Source organism: Grampus griseus, assembly GCF_964374135.1.
Source record: "Grampus griseus genome assembly, chromosome: 3".
Classification (NCBI taxonomy): Eukaryota; Metazoa; Chordata; class Mammalia; order Artiodactyla; family Delphinidae; genus Grampus; species Grampus griseus.
In genome coordinates this window covers 132,803,838-132,825,648 of record NC_139019.1, presented here as the reverse complement: position 1 = coordinate 132,825,648, position 21,811 = coordinate 132,803,838, and positions in this window count along the sequence as shown.

The window sequence follows — 21,811 nt, the reverse complement described above, 5'->3', positions numbered from 1 at the left end:
CCAAGGCAAAAGCCTGTTACAGGCACTTCTGTAAATGACAATGTTTGTAAATATTATCCAATTTAAAATACACACACACACACACACACACACACACACACACACAGTCAAAAGGATAAAGATGAGTACCTTCATTTAGTAGATGCAGAAACTGAGATTCAGAGAGATTAAAGCACTTGCCTAAGATCAAAGATCAAGAAGAACTCTTGTGTCTAGATTTGAATCCAGGACAATCTGACTCTTAAACTCACATTGTTGCTACATTGTGCAGTCTCCCTGTGGGCCTGGATCTCTTCTATGAATCCCATGGCAAATGGCTCTTTTACTCAGCTTGAAAACCCTAAGTAGTGAGCCTCTGTTCTCCATCAAAGTTTACTTGTCCTAACTCTCATTTCCTCCAATGCCTATCACTATTGCATTTTCTTTCTAACTGACAGAGGACTTAGCACCTATTCCAATTCACCTATAAAAAAAGAGGAAGAAACCAAAGACAGAGGGGGCAGCTTGCACAATCTCACAGAGTATTTACAGGTACGGCCCAAATATAGCCCATTAAAACCCACCTCTTTTTAAGCTATCACATAAAATCATTGACAACTAAAATATCACTGAATTCTCTTAATGTATTAACTCTCATGGATATTTTCTTTTAACAAAAAAATATGTTTTCTTCTTAATAAAAAGAATATGAGTTTATTTTGGACAATTTTGAAACTAAAGCAAAATAGGACAAGAAACAAATACATTCATAATTCACCCAGAGAAGAGCACTATTAATTTTATCAAATTTACTTCCAGTACTTTTTCTTTTTCTTGTCCTTGGCATCATTTCAGTTTTATTTGTTTTTAAATAAAATCTATTATTTTATCATGATAAATATGTAGTCCACAATGAGATACCACTACATACCCATCAGAATGGCTAAAATTTTTTAAAAGACTGACACCATCAAATATTGGCAAGGATATGGAGCAACCAGGACTTGCTTACATCGTCGGCAAGAGTACAAAAATAGTACAGCCACTGCAGGAAAATGTCTGGCAGTTTCTTCTTTTTTTTCTTTTGAAAGAGAGATGGGTTTGGGGAGGACCTTTTTTTTTTGTAAATTTTTTGGTTGCGTTGGGTCTTCTGTTGCTGCGCGCAGGCTTTCTTTAGTTGTGGCGAACGGGTGCTACTCTTCATTGCAGTGCATAGGCTTCTCATTGCGGTGGCTTCTCTTGTTGTGGAGCACAGGCTCTAGGCGTGCAAGCTTCAGTAGTTGCAGCATGTAGGCTCAGTTCTTGCAGCACACGGGCCCCAGAGCACGCAGGTTTCATTAGTTGTGGCACATGGGATCAGTAGTTGTGCCGTGTGGGCTCTAGGGCGTGCGGACTTCAGAGGTTGTGGCTCAGGGGCTCAGTAGATGTGGCTTACGGGCTCTAGAGCACAGGCTCAGTACTTGTGTGCACGGGCTTAGTTGCTCTGCGGCATGTGGGATCCCGGACCCAGGATCGAACTTGTGTCCCCTGCATTGTCAGGCAGATTCTTAACCACTGCACCACCAGGAAAGTAGTTCTGGCAGTTTCTTACAAACTAAACATACACCTACCCTATGACCCAGAAATCCTACACCCAGGTATTTATCCAAAAGAAAAACATCTACACAAAAAAGAAAAACTATAACATCTTTATTTATAACAGCCAAAAACTGGAAATAGCCCAGGTGTCCATTAATAGGAGACTGGAAATACAAACAGTGGTGTAGTCATACCATCCCCAGCAACAGAAACAAACTACTGATACATGCAACAGACTGGGCAAATCTCAAAAACGTTATGTTGAATAAAAGAAGCCCTACATAAGACTATATACTATATGATTCCATTTACATGAAATTCTATAGCAAGCAAAATTAATCTATGCTGGAAAGAATTAGAACAGAAGTTGATTTTGGGATAGGGATTGACTAGGAATGAGGGAACTTTCTGGGGTGATGACAATGTTTTTTATCTTGATAAGGATTTGTCAAGTGGATGCGTATGTCATCACCCACCCACTGAATGCTACATAGGATTTGTGTATTTCATTGTAAGTGAATCTCATAAGAAAAAAGTACAGAAATATTGAATTTTAACAATATGTATGATGAAGTAGTTGGGAAGAAGTGTACTGATGTCAACAACTTATTGTGAAATACATCAAAAAATAAGAAGAATTGGGCTTCCCTGGTGGCACAGTGGTTGAGAGTCCGCCTGCCGATGCAGGGGACACGGGTTCGTGCCCCGGTCCGGGAAGCTCCCACATGCCACGGAGCAGCTGGGCCCGTGAGCCATGGCCGCTGAGCCTGCGCGTCCGGAGCCTGTGCTCCGCAACGGGAGAGGCCACAACACTGAGAGGCCCGCGTACCACAAAAAAATAAAAATAAAAATAAGATGAATTAAATAAAAGACTGGATAGATATGTGATAAAGCACATGTAGTAAAACGTTGATTGTAGAATCTAGATGGTGAGTATATGAATACTCACTGTAAAATTTTTCCAAATTTTCTGTAGATTTTGAAATGTTATAATAAAATGTTAGGGAGAAAAGTTTAAAACATTATAGAAAGTATGGAAAATTCGAAAAGTTCAAAGAAAATGAGACTCTCCCAAAACACTACTGCCTAACAGCAATATTGAAAACAATAGTGAACTGCTTTCCAACCTTTTTTTCTATATTTATGGGTGTGGGTGGGTGTTTCACAAAATTAGTATCAAACAGATTTATATCTTCCTATTATGAAGTAGCGTTTTATCAATGGTCCTTTTCCAGATGATTAAATATTTTTCAAAAGTATTATAATTTATTTAAACATATTTCAAATATTCTAGGTTATAACACTTGGATGAACACACACAAGTAAATATACATTTTGCCCAGGGCCTAACAGCTACCTAATGCTTTTACCAAAGGAAGTGTTTTTTTAGGTCAGTACAGCATTGTGGTTTAAAGAGTGCGTATGAGCCCAACTCCCGCACCTACTCCACTGTTACCTTGGGAAATTTGCTAAATGTTTCTAGATCTATTTCTTCTCCTGCTCTCTGAGGTAGTTTGTGGAAAGTGCCTAGCACTGTGCCTGGCACATAGCTCCCAGTAAATGGCAGCTATTATTATTTCACCCAGCCATGTTACTTGTGTACTGTGACAGCTAGTGAAGAATATTTCGGACAAAGGAAATATTCAGGGTTACAAAGAGAACCATAGATATAACAAGGACCATATCTAATTTGACTTAGTATCACTATGCCTTGCATGGTTTCAATCACATAAGAGGTGCTCAATAAATATAAGCTGAATAAATAAAGAATGAATGTATAAATAAGAGGATAGCTACCTGGCTTTAATTCATCTAGGCATGAGGCCAGCCTCAACCTCCCTTGTAATTTTATCCTGCCCCATCCCCTGGAAGCAGCTGAACACATCTCTCTTTTGTTAGCTGAAATTGTATAATACACAATTAACTAACTGGGAGACCAAGGTTCAAAGTCTTGCTCCATCTCTAACCAGTGGTGTGCCAGTGAACCAAAACATTAGTAACAACATTCCCATTATTCTATTAGACTCTTAAAATAGTCTCCAGTGAGGGAGGGGAAGCAGAGCATGTCATTCTACCCCCTGTTCAGAGGAAGAAACTGAGGCCCAGAGAAGTGAAATGATTTGTCCAAATACCCTCCTCTAGACCAGGAGGCAGTCAGGTAAAAAACCTCTACTGGCTGGTTTGGCTCTATGGGTCTTAAACTGCAACATTTCCTCTTGACCACCACCTGACTGCAAATAAGTTCCCTGATTCTATTGTCCTTTCTGCTACATCCTTCGTTTTTAACTCCCCTCGGGCCTCCCTTCCCCAAAGCCAGCTGTGCCAAGCTGCGCTAGGGATTTTTGACAGCAGAGGGGGTTGCTGAGCCAAACCGGGCTTTCTCCAAATAAGGAAGCGAAAGAAGTATGCTTGCCTGCTGAGATGCACCCTGACTTCCTCATTCTAACCTGAGTGCTGAGAAGACTCATAGGTCGCAGTAGTACAAAATACTCTAGGGATCTGTAGTACAAAATATAATCCATGAGGAACATGTGCTCTGGTCCTAGCTCTGCCAATAACAATTTGTCACCCCAGGAAAGTCCCTTCATTGAAATATAAAAAAGTTCTGGCTCAGGGGTTCTCAAACCCTGAGCTGCACATCAGGATCTCCAGGGCTGCTTATTGAAAATACACAATCTGGGGCTCCAAGCCAGACCTACTAAACCAGAATCTTCAGGGGCGGAACCAAGAAATCTATCATTTTACAATTTAAGATCCCGGGATTTTCTAAAGCACAGACATGTTTGGGAACCACTAAACTAAATACATTTGAAGGTTCTTTTTTTCATTCTAAAACTAAAAACTCAAAATGTGTTGATCTCCTTCCCACTTCCATAAAACATGACTGCTTTTATTTCTGGTTTATTGGTAATTGACTGCCTAAAGAACTGTCTTAAGAATGATTTGAAAGCAGGACCGTACTCTAGTAATAAAACACGAGCCACAAGTGTGAATACCACATACAATTTTACATTTTCTAGTAACCACTTTAAAAAAGTTTAAAGAAACAGGTAAAATTAATTTTAATAACATATTTTGTTTAACCTAATACATGCAAAATATCATCATTCCAACATGTAATCAATATAAAAATTATTGAGATATTTTATATTTTTTCTTTTGTGCTAGGTCTTCATGATCTGGTATGAATGTTACCTATAAAACATACGTCTATTTGGACGAGCCACATTTCAAATGTTTGATGGCTGCATGTGACCAGTGGTTACCAAATTAGACAGAGCTGTGAAGCCACATCAATAGGAGAAAGTGGGGCTTCCCTGGTGGCGCAGTGGTTGAGAGTCCGCCTACCAATGCAGGGGACACGGGTTCGTGCCCTTGTCCAGGAAGATCCCACATGCCACGGAGCGGCTGGGCCCGTGAGCCATGGCCGCTGAGCCTGCACGTCCAGAGCCTGTGCTCCACAACGGGAGGGGCCCCAACAGTGAGAGGCCCGCATACCACAAAAAAAAATTTTTTTAATGAAAAAAAATAATAGGAGAAAGTGCAATAATCAATTAGAAGCATCCACAATGAGCAGGGAATTGGAGGGGAGGCACTAGTGCCATATCGTTGTCATCGGCGGGTAGTGGACACCAAATGGCCTAATTACTAGTCCTCTGAAGATCAGGAAAAAAAAAAGAAAGATCAGGGGTGACTCGGTCTAGGATTCAATCATGAGGAGGAAAAAGGAAATTCCACACTAGTAATTAGTGGTTAGGAGCACTGTAATTGAGTATAACGTTAAAATAAGAAAAAGATTTAACCAAAACAAGTGTAGAATAGACCCAAGCACCAGTACTTGAGAATATATGTTGTATTCTTTCTATGAAAATAATCTTCCTGACTGTCAGTGTCAATATAACGGGCCTATTCAAGGGCTAATATAGATTGATTTATAAGGAGCATTCACAGTGTGGTTGAATCTCCACTATGAGAAACAGCCAGCTGATGTACTACAGAAGAAGTAGGGGAGGAGGGTATGTATGGCCATGAAAATAATCATGTAATCAGTAATAATAATAGGTCATATTTAAAATTTATGATTTTAAAAAGCACTTTATCCATTCTCATTTGTTCCTCATGACATATGGGACAGGCAGGTGAGATGCATGCCCCCTTTTAGACTGGGGAACTGAGATTCTGAGTGTTTGCCTAAGTCTCATAGGCAGAGAATGAGTAGCATAGTTTCTCCACATGAAGCTCTCTGGTCCCTATGGGAATTCAACCTTGCCTTCATTATCAGCGAGCTCTTTCCAGCTACTTACCTGATGCAGCTATAAATATCGTTAATTCACTTTTCAAAGGCCTTTCCTCTTCTAACAGATTAAGTTCCTGTTAGCCTCCTATCCACCCCCTCCTCTGTGTCTGTGTCTGCATCTCCTCTGCCAGTCTCTAATCATATGTGTCCCTGGAAGGTGTAAATGCCTTTGCCTCGGGCAAGGATGCCTTTTCTAAAGCACCATGTGGAGCCGCCAGCAAGCTTCTAATGCGGGAGCAGCACTTTTCTCTGATGGCATAGTCCAGATAACAACTTGCAAAGTCACTCAGGAGGCATGGAAGGGTTTCAAGCTTGAAAGTGATGTGATGAGATAGGATGGTGCGTGAGGCAGGTGTGTTCACCTGCCTCACATACCTATATAGCACTAGAGCACTGTTGTTGAAGTGGAAAGAGAGAAATGGAAATAAAAAGAGGAAGAAGAGAATCATATCATCATCATCAATATCGGCTCATCTTTCAGCTCTCAGTTTATATCAGTTCCTCGAGTCCCATCTACCTGTCCAACCTACCTAAAGTAGCCATCCTATCACTCTCTATAAGATCATCATCCTTTACTTTCTGCACAGCATCTGTCACTCTCAGATGTTTTTGTTTGTTATTATCTGTCCCCACTCCAGGTTGACTATCGGGTCCATGAAAGCACAAACTCTGTTTTATTCACTGGTCTTTCCACAGATAATACAACTACACCTGGCCCTAGTAAACACTAATTAAATATTAGTTTAATGAATTAATGAGGGGCTGAGCTAAGTACTTAACATGGTTTACAGGTTATATCACTGAATCCTCACATTAATCCAGGGAATTACGTCTTATCATCTGCACTTTACAGGTTCCTAACCTAAGTGTGAGATGATAGGAGTTTATAATCTGCATACTGTAAAGTCACAAGTAATTGTCTAATCCCCAAATCTAAAATCCTTTTCTCAATGAAGCCTTTCCTCATTCATTCCAGCCTTGCTTCAACATTGGAGACTGTCAACCCTAGGTTTCTCCTAGAAAATCTCTTTTGGATTCTACTCATTCCGTCATTCAACAGAAGTTTGTTAAATACCAATTATGTACCAGTCACTATTCTATCGGCTGTGTATGCAAAGTTTTGATGGCCAAGCAGGAATGGGGAAGGGTCCCAATGTGGCGATGCTGCTTTTCTCCCCATCGTTTCTTCTCAACCTCCTCTATTTTTCCTCTATCCCTCAAATGTGAGTGTCCCCAAGGTCCAGCTGTAGGCCTCTCTCTGTGTACATTTCCACCTGTGATGGTGATTTCAATCTACCATAGCCTCTTAAACAGTCACCTATGTGTAAATGCCTCCTAAATCTATAATCTCTAACATGGACCTGTCTCCTAAACTCCAAATCTGCAACTCTTTTCTACCTGGAGATCCCATTACCACCTCATCTCAACTCAACGACCCTAAAATGAAATCTATCCATGTACCTCACCCTCCCAAACTAGCTTGCATTCCTGGCACCTATTCTCTCAGAGAAGTCACAAGAAAGAAACCAAAGGGGCAAACTATCGGTAGGAGTATTGACCTCACAGGATGACAGATTGGGAGAGTCTGAAGTAGAGCGCCCTAGAAATCAGGGCTGTAAGTACAATGGACATATTTTCAGCTGCACCTAAGGGTCAGCAAAAGGTCTAAAGGCTTCAGTGTAGAAGGTGGGATCAAGGGCTCCTACAAGAATGTTCAAATCCTTGCAATTAAGTCATTATACACTATTTAAAGCTCCCATTGTATTGATTCCACTTGAATCTGCATGCAGGGACGGGCTAGAGTCAATAAGGAAAACCTTTAACCAAATACACTTTCTTCAAACGTTGCCCAAAGCGTTTGAGTTGCAAAAACAAATGGAATATCCTTGGCCTAATGGATCCAGGTGAAAGGAATGCAGAGATTGCATAAGACTTTAGCATAAGAAGTCAACTCAACCCCCATCAGTGGTGGAGGAATTCCCTATGCTGCAGAAAAGACAAACTGAATTCATTGAGGACAACCGCTAACCAAAACTCAGTACCTGTGTGCTGCACATTCTTTGAGAAAGAATGCTGTGGTTGATGAATGATTTCTGCCATGGTGGGGAGGAAGACACAAGGTAATAACAGGATTATTTCACATATTTGCCATCTGGGTGGTCAGACAGTTTTTAGACGTATTCTGCTAATCATACTCAACAAACATCAACATTTTCTTTTTGTACAATGCAAAAAAGTAGATTTAATTTTGACCAAACATGTTTTATTTGAATTAAGCTAAGGAATAACTGCTAACAATACCATACTTCTAATGTCAAAGCCATGAGTTCAGTCCCTGTGGGCAAGATAACTTTGCTCTATGAGCAATTCCTAATTTCATCCCTTTTCAAAGTCACATATTTACTTATAACTACGCTATTCAGTTATGTAAAAACCAAATCAAAATGAAATGCACTGTTGGTATTTAGACGTAAATTCTCCCCAAATTAACCTATAGATTCAATGCAATCCCAGTCATAAATCCCAGTTTCTTTACAGAAATTGACAGAAGTTGATTTTTAAATCTAAACAGAAATGCAAAGGATAAGCAAAATAATTTTGAAAAAAAAAACCAAAGTAAGGGAACACACACTACCTGATTTCAGGAGTTATTATAAAGCTATCTTAAAAAGAAAATGTGGTATTAATAAAAAGACATACTTACAGATAAGTTGAACAAAACAGAGACTCCAAGAAGAGATCCACACATACAAACTCAATTAACTGATAACCAGAATGTCAAGGCAATTCAAACAGGAAAGGATAATCTTTTCGACAAATGATACAAGGGAATAAACCTCATCCTTCCTTTATACCATACACAAATAATAAGTCAAAAGGAATCTTACAGCTAAATGTAAGAACCAAAACTACAAAACTTCAAGAAGAAAACATAGGAGACTTTGGAGTAAACATTTAACTCAGACCCATGAATACAATCAAAATGAAAAACTTTTACTCTACAAAATAAAAAAGAAATTATTAAGAAACTGAAAAGGCAAGTCCCAGACTGGGAGAAAATATCAGCAAAATAGTTACCTGATGAAGGATTGTAACTAAAAAATATAAAAAACACTCAGAACTCAATAATAATAGCTTAAAAATGATAACATATGTAAATATTTGAACAGTCATTTCACCAAAATAAAAGATATACAGATAGCAGATAAACACACAAAAATGTGCTCATCATTATTAGTAATTAGGAAAATGCAATTTAAACCACAATGGGATGTCATTACACAATTCTTAAAATGGCTAAAATTAAAAAGATTGACACTACCAAGTGTTGATAAAGATGTAACTGAGGGCTTCCCTGGTGGCACAGTGGTTGAGAGTCCGCCTGCCGATGCAGGGGACACGGGTTCGTGCCCTGGTCCGGGAGGATCCCGCATGCTGCGGAGCGGCTGGGCCCGTGAGCCATGGCCGCTGAGCCTGCGCGTCCGGAGCCTGTCCTCTGCAACAGGAGAGGCCACAACAGTGAGAGGCCCGCGTACCACACACACAAAAAAGATGTAACTGAAACTTGCATGCATTGCTGGTAGAAATGCATAATGGTAGGACAACTTTGAAAAAAATTTGACAGTTTTTTTAAAAAGTCAAATATATACCTACCATAAAATTCAGACATTTCTCTCTCCTAGGTATATACCCAAGAGAAAAGAAAGTATATGTCCAAAGAAAAACATATGCAAATGTTCACAGCAGCTTTATTTGTAATAGGCAACTGGAAACAACTCAAATGTCTACCAATATGTGAATGGATAAACAAATTGGAATTCCATACAATGGAATACTACTCAAAAATAGAAATGAACAAACTGTTGATACACATGACAACATGGATGGACCTCAAAATCAAACTGAGTGAAAGAAATCAGACAAAAAAGACTAATACTGTATGATTCCATTTATACAAAATTCTAGAAAATGCAAAATAAACTATAGTAAAAGAAAGCAGATCAATGGTTGCTGGGGAATATAGTAGGGGACATAAAGAAACTTTTGAGAAGTATGAATATGTTCATTACATTGATTTCAGTGATGCTTTCACAGGGGTAGGCATATGTCAAACTCATCAAATTGAGCACTTTATATATGTGCGATTAATTTTATGGCAATTATACTAAACAGTTGTTTTTAAAAGCATGAGAAAAGACTAGAAATTTAAATAAAATGTTTAAGAAATTATATTTGATTACAGAAGTACAGACACTATACATTTTCCTTTGCCCTATTTGTATTTTCCAAAATTCTAATATTTATTATTTTTGAAGGTTTTTTCCCTCAAATATACCTTTATATTTGCTCATTATAACAAAGTTAAACAATAAAGGAGTTTAAAAGGCAAAATCTATTCATCACTCTGACTACCATCATCAAATCCCAATCCCAAATTAACCACCATTAACAATGTGGTGTGAGGCTTTCCAGACTTTTTTTAATGAATGAATTAACATGAATTGTGTGTGTGTGTGTGTGTGTGTGTGTGCGTACATACACATATATAGATTTTTTCCCACTTCTGTGGGAAGTTAGATCATGTAGTTTTAGAGATTACTGAACTAACACTAATTCTTGGAAATGCATGATGCATGATTCTACCAGTTAAAAAAGGGACTTATGACTCAAGTCCATTTCACAGTGAGTCCAGTGGTTCCTTGATTCCACCCCATGTTAAATACAAAATTTCTTGTGCACCCAAACTTATAAATGTGACTGGATCTGGCATAATATTCCTTTTACCCTCACCCATCCAGATTCATTCCCTAACATATTCCCTGGATTTCCATATATAAAAAATATAGAGAGACAAAATCTTCCACAATTTTTGGCACTTATGATCCTTCCCCATGAGTTACACTTTGTACCTGACCTCCTGGTACCTGCCAAAACTAAGTCTGGGTTAAGTCTATAGGCAATGAGAGTGGTGAGAGGTAGGTATTGAGGAGGATCAGTATTCCACTGTAAAGCTACCACCTCAAGAGAGGCTCTTACAAGTTCTTCAGTCAAGGGAAACTAGACTTCTCCAATATGGAAGGTCACTGCTACTGACCAAAAATGTTCAGCAAAATTTGGAAGTTCAACAAATAACAAATGCTGGCAAGGATATGGAGAATAGGGAACCCTCATACATCGTCAGTGGGAATGTAAATTGTGGAAAACAATATGGAAGTTTCTCAAAAAAACTGAAAATAGAACTACCATATGACCCAACAATTCCACTCCTGGGTATATATCCAAAAAAACAAAAATGCTAATTCGAAAAGATACATACACGCCAATTTTCATAGCAGCATTATTTACAATTGGCAAGATAGGGAAATACCTAAGTGTCCATCCACAGAGGAACCGATAAAGAAGATGTGGTATATATATATAACAGAATACTACTCAGCCATAAAAAAGAATGAAATAATGCCATTTGCAGCAACATGGATGGAACTAGAGATTTTCGTACTAAGTGAAGTAAGTCAGAAAGAGAAAGACAACCACCATATACCACTTATATGTGGAAACTAAAATATGACACAAACGAAATTATCTATGAAATAGAAACAGACTCATAGACATAGAGAACAGACTTGTGGTTGTCAAGGGGGAGGAGGGATGGGGGAAGGAAGGATTGGGAGTGTGGGATTAGCAGACGTAACCTATTATATATAGAATTGATAAACAACAAGGTCCTACTGTATAGCACAGGGAACTATATTCAATATCCTGTAATAAATCATAATGGAAAATAAAATAAAAAGGAATATATATATATGTATATCTACATATAACTGAATCACTTTGCTGTACACCAGAAAGCAACACAACATTGTAAATCAACCATACTTCAATAAATTTTTTTAAAAATTAAATTTCGCCATTTGCAGCAACATGGATGGACTCAGCGGGCATAATGCTAAGTGAAAGTCAGGCAGAGAAAGACAAATACTGTATGATATCACTTATATGTCGAATCTAAAAAATATGGCAAACTAATGAGTATAACAAAAAAGAAGGAGATTTACAGATATAGAGAACAAACTAGTGGTTACAGTGGGGAGGGAGGAAGGGGTACTATGGGGACCGGGGAGTGGGAGGTACAAACTATTGGGTGTAAGATAGGCTCAAGGTTGTATTGTACAACACGGAATATAGCCAATGTTTTTGTAATAACTGTAAGTAGAGTGTAACCTTTAAAATTGTATTTTAAAAATAGTATTGTAGGGCTTCCCTGGTGGTGCAGTGGTTGAGAGTCTGCCTGCCGATGCAGGGGACACAGGTTCGTGCCCTGGTCCGGGAAGATCCCACATGCCGCAGAGCGGCTGGGCCCGTGAGCCATGGTCGCTGAGCCTGAGAGTCCGGAGCCTGTGCTCCGCAACGGAATAGGCCACAGCAGTGAGAGGCCCGCGTACCGCAAAAAAAAAAAAAAAAAAAAGTATTGTACCAATATAAAAAAAAATTTTGGAGGTTCAAAGTGCTGAGCTTTACTGGAATCTACCCATATATCCCCATCTTAATTTTCAGGATCCCACTCCTGCCAACACGAAGCATAAATTTAACATACGAGACCTTGTGAGACTTGCGAACTCCATTTGTGTTGTAATTCAGCCACTCACAGGATTAGACTTCGGGTCTGATTTTCAAAAACCTAAGCCCATGGCTACAAAAGATAAGCTTTTTTCTTTTTTTCAGAGAAGTCATAGAAGATTTGTGTTTCCTTACTTGGCCTTTGCGCTAAGAATTAAAATCCCTGAGCTTATTATTTTCTTTCTCCAAATTCTCTGGTGACCTTGAAGTAGTTAATCAACTGCAGTCCTTAAATTTTTACTTCCACTACAGTGTTTTATGGTAGCAGCTACTTGGTTATCTTGCCTTCCATAGGCACTTGGCTCCAGGTGACTACAGGTGATCAGTAAAGTAAGTGATTTGCCACTATATACCACATACTATCAGTGACCCATTTACCACTGGCAACAGGCTCATTTATGCCATAAAATCAAATCTGATCAAACAGCTAATTCCAGACTCCAATCTTTATGGTTTGATTTCCTGGAACCATTCCAGTACCAATAACCGTATCAGAAAGGGTTCGGTCGGGGAAGCAAAATCACTCTGAGTATATAAAATAAATACTTTATAAAATAAATACTTTAATATAGAAATCGGATCTTACACAATTGTGAAAGAAATAAAGGTCAAGTAGGGAAAACCAGATGATCAGAAGAACCACTAACCTGTTAATCTGGGAAGCCAAGAGCAATCAGCCTCTGAAGTATGACCACAAATAAGAAGCTTGTGGAAAGGTCTATGGAAAGTTGTTGTTTCTGTGTTACTACTGCCTCTGTGGGTCCACAGCCAAGCATCTAGTGCTCAGTCTGGGACCCACAGTTAGGAAGACCTGAGAGCACCAACGACAAACTGGAACCCTACCAGCACCTGTCTGTCACCACGACTGACCACAACAACCCTCTGAGAGTAATGGCCACTTCTTCACTGCCACCTGCCCAATCTCACAAAATCTCCTCTTTCAGCCAACTCTTAACACAGAACCATACAGGGAAGGGAAGTCTGGGAAATGATTCCCAGTTAAACCAAGCTGACCCAGCATAATCTAGCACGTATAGTATACTACAACATAGGCGTATCATGCTTTCTTTGTTCCTTTATTGATTATATGTACTTAAGTTGACTCTATTAGGTGTTTAAAAGTGCTCCAATAAATATCCTTGAGTATATATCTATATCTATATCTATCTATCTATCTATATCTATCTATCTATCTATATATTTTTTTTAACCAGTATTTTTTTAGGTAAATTCTTAGAATTAAAGTTGCTGGGTCAAAGGACATATGCATTTCAAGTGTTTATGGATGAGTCCAAATTGTCCTCCAAAATGGTTATGTCAATTTATACCCTTTTCTGCCTTCTTTCCTTGTCCACACTGAATATCATTTGCCAATATGATAGAGAAAAATGGCATCTTGCTTTTTTATATCTTTCTATCTTTCATATGTCAAGAGATTTACATTTCTTCTTTCAGTTATGATTATAGTCTTTGCTCTTTTTATACAGAGTTATCTTTTTCTTGTTGATTTTAGGAGTTCTTTATCTTTTAATATATTTTAGGTAAATATTTACAAATATTTTCACTCAGCCTGTAGTTTACATTTTAATTTGGCTTATACTGTTTGACTTTTTGTTTTATTTTGTTTTGGTTAGGATCCTATCACTTAATAATGAAAAATGTCAATGTGTGCTTGTGGGCTTAGTGAAAATATGACTCTATCAGTGTAAAAATTCCCCACTTCAAGAAAAACCACAGATGTATAGATCCAATTGATGGCAGGTTAGAAGCAAAGCTGTCCTAAATGAAGCAAAGAATTATAGCTATTTCTCTGCTCTAAACAACCCAACTGTAATTTTGAGAAAGTTCACAGAATCCCAATTCTGAATACAGAAAATCTCTTTGAATATTTAACAAATAATCGCATTAGGTTTCAGAATTCCAGTTGGAATTTCTTAGAGCCTATTTGACCAAGGGATATTAAAAATGAGGCACCCATGCTATCATCACCACCACCGTCCCTTTTTTTCACCCATGGTAGACAGTGCTAATTGATTATTCTTTCTTTCGGAGCCCAGATGTGTTCTAAAAAGCTTTCTCTATGAAGCGTTCAAGGGAGCTGTTCCAATCAGCCAGATAAAATCTCTTTTGCCACCCTTTTCTAATCTACCCATTTTTAGAGGAATAAATGGGAGTCCAAGGCAGGGATGTGACTTACAAAAGAACATTCAGCAAGTTAGTTGCAAAGCCAGAGCTCAAAGCTAGCCTTCTGCCTCCCAATCTAACACTCCTTCCATGGGACCACTGTATCTTGCCACCACTAGCAAAAGCCCTTCACGGAGGATTTGGTGAAGACCTTTTCAAAGAATGAACACTACATAAATGGTTAATCACAGTATATGTGTCAATAGTATCCTGATAGCTTTAGAGCTGGGTTAACAGGGGACTAAGTTGGGCAATTAATAATCTATAAGAGGCACTGAAATACAATGACAAATCAAAGAAAGTGGAGACCTTGTCTCACTAAAAGCTCCACATGGAATTGGTTGAAACATTGAGGATAAGTTGCTTGCAGAGGGCAAAGGGAGCAAGGGTCCCATCAAAGAGCAAGCTCAGTACCAAAAGATCGTCTCTAAACTACTGCTCTAGGGACTTCCCTGATGATCCCGTGGCTAAGACTCCACGCTCCCAATGTAGGGGGCCCAGGTTCCATCCCTAGAACTAGATCCCACATGCTGCAACTAAGAGTTCGAATGCCACAACTAAAGACCCTGCATGCCCATCCTGCATGCTGCAAAGAAGATGCCGCGTGTGACAATTAAGACCCCGTGCAGCCAAATAAACAAGTAAATATTAAAATAAATAAATAAATAAACTAGTGGTGTAATTAACTTTTGTTTTGCAAAGTGGAGCAATAATAAATTGTTGGGGACAATCAAGGAGAGACTAAAGGCTAACAGAAGCCAGCCTCCTCTGATCCTCCCCCATGGCATGTTCCACTTCACCTCTGAACTGATCCTGAATAAATATTTAAGGACTATCAATTTAAAGGATCACCATATTATTGGTCTGCTCTGAGCACCAAATCACTGATCCTCAGGAGGCAGTCCCAGGTCTCCAGCTAACTCCGTTTACCCCCGCCCCAAACTCTACCCATCCTTGCATCTTAACTACTCTACAAAAGCTTTCCTGATTCCCACCCTGCCCACTGTTATCCGTTTCTCCTTTTGCTTATCATCTGCATCTTGATTAGGCCCTGGGAATGTGCCACCTGTTATCAGCAAGTAGCCCTCTATGGAGGGACAACCTGCTTCTTCTTCTCTACCAGGCACAAACTGTGCCTTTTCCTTATTCGTATGCCATGCAGCACCTGGTTGACACAGTCAGTGCTCAAAAACTGTCTGTTGATTAAATGGCAAAAAGGAAAATTCACAGTGACTCCTGGGCTTGACTTTCAAAGGGTCTGTGGAGACTTTGGAAGCACACAGAGTTCCATTTCCTCAAAGGCCTGACTGGGTCCTGTGCCATTTGTGGAAGAGTTCTGCTTGGAGAGGAATGATTTTGAATTGCCTACACTGTTTTTTTGACTGACTCCCATTTTATCATAATACTACACATACAGTAGTAATTTGTTTCTATTTGCTCTCATGCCTAAGTCTAGCAACAATTTGTCGTGAGACCCACAAGGTAATTTATGTTATCGTGTATCATAAGGGCTGGAATTAGGGAGAGAGATGAGAAAGAAAGAAAAGTGGGGCAGGAATAAGAAGAGGATGAGGTTGTTGGTAATGTGAGTTCACTGATAAATGCAAATCTTTATCTAGAAGAGTGGCTCTTAACTAGGGGGAGACTGTCCCCCCAGGTAGGTTACCACATTAAATATAGTATCCAGTTAAATTTACACATTCTAAAATTTATTCACTGTTTCTCTGAAATTCAAATTTAACTACGCACCCTGTATTTTTATTTGCTAAATCCGGCAATCCTACCCAGGGGACACGTGGCAATGTCTGGAGGCATTTTTGATTGTCATGACTTAGGGGTTGTTAAAAGATAAACTGAGGCATATTAAAATTCTTAAGAGTTTATTTGAACAAAAATCAATTCGTATTGGGCAGTACCAAATGGGAAGTGATTACGAACCTCCTCCAACAGGAGCTGGGGGCAAGACTTTCAGAGATAAGACCACAGAAGCAACACAAGGAAAGTATTTGATTGGCTATGGCTTAAGTGGTTGCCCTATTTGGGAAAGCCTAGGTTAGCTGTTTGTGCTTGGTTAGCCTTAGGTTTTGATACCTCAACCTTGGGGCACTTACAGCCTTAGTCGTGGTTGCTTACATAGACTAAGTAAGGCATTAGAACCACCTCAGTTTAACGGCTTCCTTGTTTAATTAATTTCACAGGGGGCCACTGGCATCTACTAGGTAGAGGCCTGGGATGCTGCTAAACAGTCCCCCCCATAGCAGAGAACGATCTGGTCCAAAATGTCAACGCTGCCACTGCTGAGAAGCCATGATGTAGAAGAATAATTTTCATCCCTAAAAAGTACCTAGTATGGCTAAAATAGCACCGTAGGAAAACAGTATGCATATGTACACATAAGCATGCATATATATATATATATAGTACACAGAAAACATGTATGCAAAGCTTTTCTAATTTAAATCTACAAGCTGTGATGTTCTACAGTTTTATCACAATAACTTCTCCAATTTCTCCCAGGGGAGATAAGACAAAATTCAGATCACATTTGGGGGAAGAATACTTAGAAATAGTAAGTGATTCTCCAGGATCCCACAGAGCCCCAAGGAAAATAGAACTAACGCTCACAACTGCTAAACACACTACTCATTCCAGTAAAGCCAGCCTCTCTGCACCTCCCCTGTTCAGCTCTCACCACGCTCAGAATAAGGCAATTGCAACGGGGTTTTCGTTTCCAAGAGATCAAAAGTTTTCACAACTGATTAGTATCCAAAAAGCAACAGCCTCCTTTAACCTTGAGATGCAAATAGCCCAAGATTGTCAAGGGATCTGAAGAGCTGGAGGATCTGATTAGTTTCACATGCAGAGTCACAGGATGGTCCTGCCTACTCTCCTCGAGCAGGAAAGCTGTAATAAGACTCTGAGCTTTATAAACTTGGACTAATTGGTCTGTACCCATCCAGCAGAGTTCATTATTGTCATCCCCATTTCATAAAACACAGAAGGTGGGTAGAAATCTTTTTACTCCACCACCACTGGGCACGGGCTTCTTTATTTCCCTCTTTGGATCACTATACATAAACTCCAGGTACCAAAGGTGGGGATTGCTCTGCTAATTATTCCTACTAGAAGGAAGGAAAGGTCTAGAATTAAGTCAAATCTCATTGCATGTGCCTCTTAACATTCCACTTGAAGGTGAGTCCTGGCCTCAAAAACGTTTAAAACAGTTCACCACTCTTATCTAACAGTTCAGGAAACCAGGGAGGAAATTGCTGTCAATTACAGCCCGGACTTTGGAGCATGAGCTAAACTGATTTTGAAAGACCTGATTGCTGAACCACTTCCCGCACACTGGCGGCCAGGACTGGAGCCACGGCTGACTTCTCCAGACATGCCGTGGCAATCAAGATCCAGCCAGTTGGCCAAGTCCATCCTGCAGCCTGTTGTCACAATGGATTTTCCACTCACATATGTACAGTTATGTCTGCATGTCTTTTGTCATCACCTCGCTCTCTGAAGGGCAGCATGTCAGCCTGCTCCAGGACCATTTAATGGCTGGAGAATCTTCTACCAGGAGACCCTGCCTGACCAACGAGGTTTATGACAATCCCAGACTCTCTAGGGTTTTCACCTTGATGTTTCCCTTCCTCCGGCACTGCTGAGGCTTTATCTTATGCAAGCTGGCAGCTCGCTTTCTCAAATCGGCCAAAGGATACTGGTGGCAAAGACTTGCCCGGAGAGAGTGTGGCCAGCCAAAGATGCTGGTGGTATCCTCGCTGCCAGCATTGACTCCGACTGAACAGCTCGGCACTGACTCCCTCACCCTTTAGGCTTTTCCCTACCTATCAAGAAAAAGGCAAGCCTGATAACAGGAGGTCCAGGCCCTAGAAAGATTTCTGTCCCCCCTTACCTCTCGGGGATGCTTTTAACAGTAAGGTGTGGTGGTTAAGAACAGGGCTCAAGTTTCTGCCACTTTGCTAACCTCATACAAGTTACTTTTTAACTGCCATTTCCTCATCTATAAATAGGGGATAATGATACTGAGACCACAAAGAGTTGTAGGGAGCAATAAATGAACCATGGGCACATGGCAAGGACTCAATAAATATGACCTTGTATAGTGGCGGTGGCGGTGTGGGCTCCCCCTGTCAACCAAAGTCATAGGCAAATTTAAGCCTCAGGCCCACTCTATGACACCCACGAAAATCCATCACTCATGGAAAAAACAAACTCCAAGTGGCCTCATTTTCTTGTTAGCCTGTTACACTCTAAAACCACTCTCTATCCCCACCGAGTCCCAGTGCCCTACTCCTGCCCTGTTTTTAACAGAAATCTACACCACCCTTTGACCTTCACTCAGACAGCCCTTTTACATGCACCCTGGCACACATTAAAATCCTGCTGCCCATTCCATCAAAACTCCTGTTGTCTCCATCACTCTAGTCTCCTCCAGCATCACAGCATACACACTGGGCTGGCCCTGGGCACTGGCAGGTCACACCACTACCTTCAAAGGGTGACTTGAGGAATGTCAGGAGGCCATGCTTGTCCAAGGACCTCCCCGCAGTGGTCAGTCTCAGAGCCTTCCTTCTTTCCTTACTGGCCTAAAAGGCCCAGTGTGAAACTTCTAGTTTAGACAACATCAAGTAACCCATGAGTTACTATGGAGATGTTCATTTATTACATGAGAGGTGAAGGAAAGCCACTTCTCTTACTAGGTACCCAGTAAGTCATTAGTTCACCAAAATTGATCAGATTAGTGCATTGAAAAGAGAGCAGACTGAGAGAGCTGGGGCACAGATGGGGAAGTTTTGCTGGGATCATCGGGGAAAACATTTTACTGTATGAAGAACAGGCAGCTCTGGAGACCATAATTATTGGGGGAAGAATGAGGGCTTGATATCTAGGAACTTAGGAGGTAAGAGGCCCAAGACTGTAGGACAGAGATGTAGGAAAGGTCAACTTCTCCCACTTCGTGTCCTGTAGCCTGAGTCCTGCCTCCCTGAACCAGAAGGCAACAGCTGACTGGCTGGATATGCATGTTCATGAACCCATGCTGCTGCGGACAGAAAGGCATGAATATTTTAAATCTACATTTTCTGTTTCTGTCAGGAGCTTCAGAAACTTTTGCAATCAAATTGTGGAAGGCAGGAAATCTGAGGGTAGAAGTCATTACCTTATTGGGCTTAAAGAACGATAAACTTTTTTACCTGCAGCGTCTGTTGGGTAACATATCAAAAGAAAGGGGTAGCACAGGGAACTCTACTCAATACTCTATAATGGCCTATATGGGAAAAGAATCTAAAAAAGAGTGGATATATGTATATGTATAACAGATTCACTTTGTTGTACACCTGAAACTAACACAACATTGTAAATCAACTATACCCCAATAAAAATTAAAAAGAGGGGCTTCCGTGGTGGCACAGTGGTTAAGAATCCGCCTGCCAATGCAGGAGACACGGGTTCGAGCCCTGGTCCGGGAAGATCTCACATGCCACGGAGCAATTAAGCCCATGCGCCACAACTACTGAGCCCGTGTGCCACAACTACTGAAGCCCGTGTGCCTAGAACCCGTGCTCTGCAACAAGAGAAGCCACAGCAATAAGCCTGCGCACCACAACGAAGAGTAGACCCCACTCGCCGCAACTAGAGAAAAGCCTGTGTGCTGCAACAAAGACACAGTGCAGCCAAAAATAAATAAAATTAAATAAATTAATTTTTAAAAAATTAAAAAGAAAGGAAGGGAGGGAGGGAGGAAGGAAGGAAGGAAGGAAGGAAGGAAGGAAGGAAGGAAGGAAGGAGGGAAGGAAGGAAGGGGTAGGGAGGAACTCCGCACTTCCACTGCAGGAGGCGCAGGTAATATCCCTGTTCAGAGAACTAAGATCCCACCTGCATGCCGTGCAGCGCAAAGAAAGGGTCAGGGGAGGGTGCTCCATGTGGGGCTTTTATCATGTGCCTGTGGTGGGTCACTTTATATGGGAAAAGAATCCAAGAGTAGAAAGAGCAATAATAAATGCAGGTGAGAATAGCACATATTGTAAAGCATCTCAATTTATAAAGTCATTACTTTAGGTGACCTGAAACACTTGAAGTATCAAACGTAATTTTTTTGACTTCTACAGATGCCATTAATATTTGGCATCTAACTCCCTGATGTCTGCACACCTAAAACTAGAGGAAAAAAAGTAGGCAGACACAGTAGGGTAAAAACTCTCCCCCCACCTCCCCAAATCTCAGTGATTTGAGAGGTAAAGGTTTATTTCTCATTCCCATCACAGTCCAGTGTGGAATGCAGTTCCTCAAGCACCCAGATCCTTCCAGTGAATTCTCTCTTTGGAGCTGGTCAAGAAGGGAGAAGGAGAGAGCCCAAAGAAGGCTTCCTTGTGCTTAACCGGCTCAGCCCATAGATGACTTACATTACTTGAGCTTATATTACATGGGTGGGAACTAGTCACATGGCCCAGACTTAATACAAGGAGCTGGAGAAACATAGTCCAATATATGTGCCCAGGCAGAAGAGAAAACGGATTGGCAAGCACCTAGTCTCTACCATAGCAAGCGACATTAATTTTAGCATCTAGTCAGTTTCACATTTGGTTTTCCCTTCATTAGCACAATATATAGTGCAGATTATGGTTGGGTTGAGCAAGATTCTAATTCAAAGCAGTCAGAGGAATCATCTTTCCCTAGATTGCCACATCCTTGGCAGGTTTGCTGTCACTTCCTATTTCCTGACCATAACAGACATAGCTCATTAATCATGACATTCTTCCCTATAACTCTAGTCACAGCCCCACAATCCTTCTCAGTATAGAACTACAGATATTCAGGACCAATGGATCAGAGGCAGCATGCAATACAAAACGTATTTTCATCAAGAATCATTGGATTCTTTCCACCCCTTACATTTTATAGATGAAGGAACAGAAACTCAGGGAAGTAAAATAACTTCATTCACTGACAAAGTTCTCTTTTGTCCCTACTATATATTACACATGCTAGGTTTAAACAATACTCCTTCAAACAAGATACAGCCCTGCCTCCAGGAATTTAAAGGACAGTGGGAAGTCAGATGAGAGGAGGGTAATTACAATACAGTGTGACAAGTGCTACAAAAGAGGTAGGGGCAGGATGCTATGGGAGAACGTGACT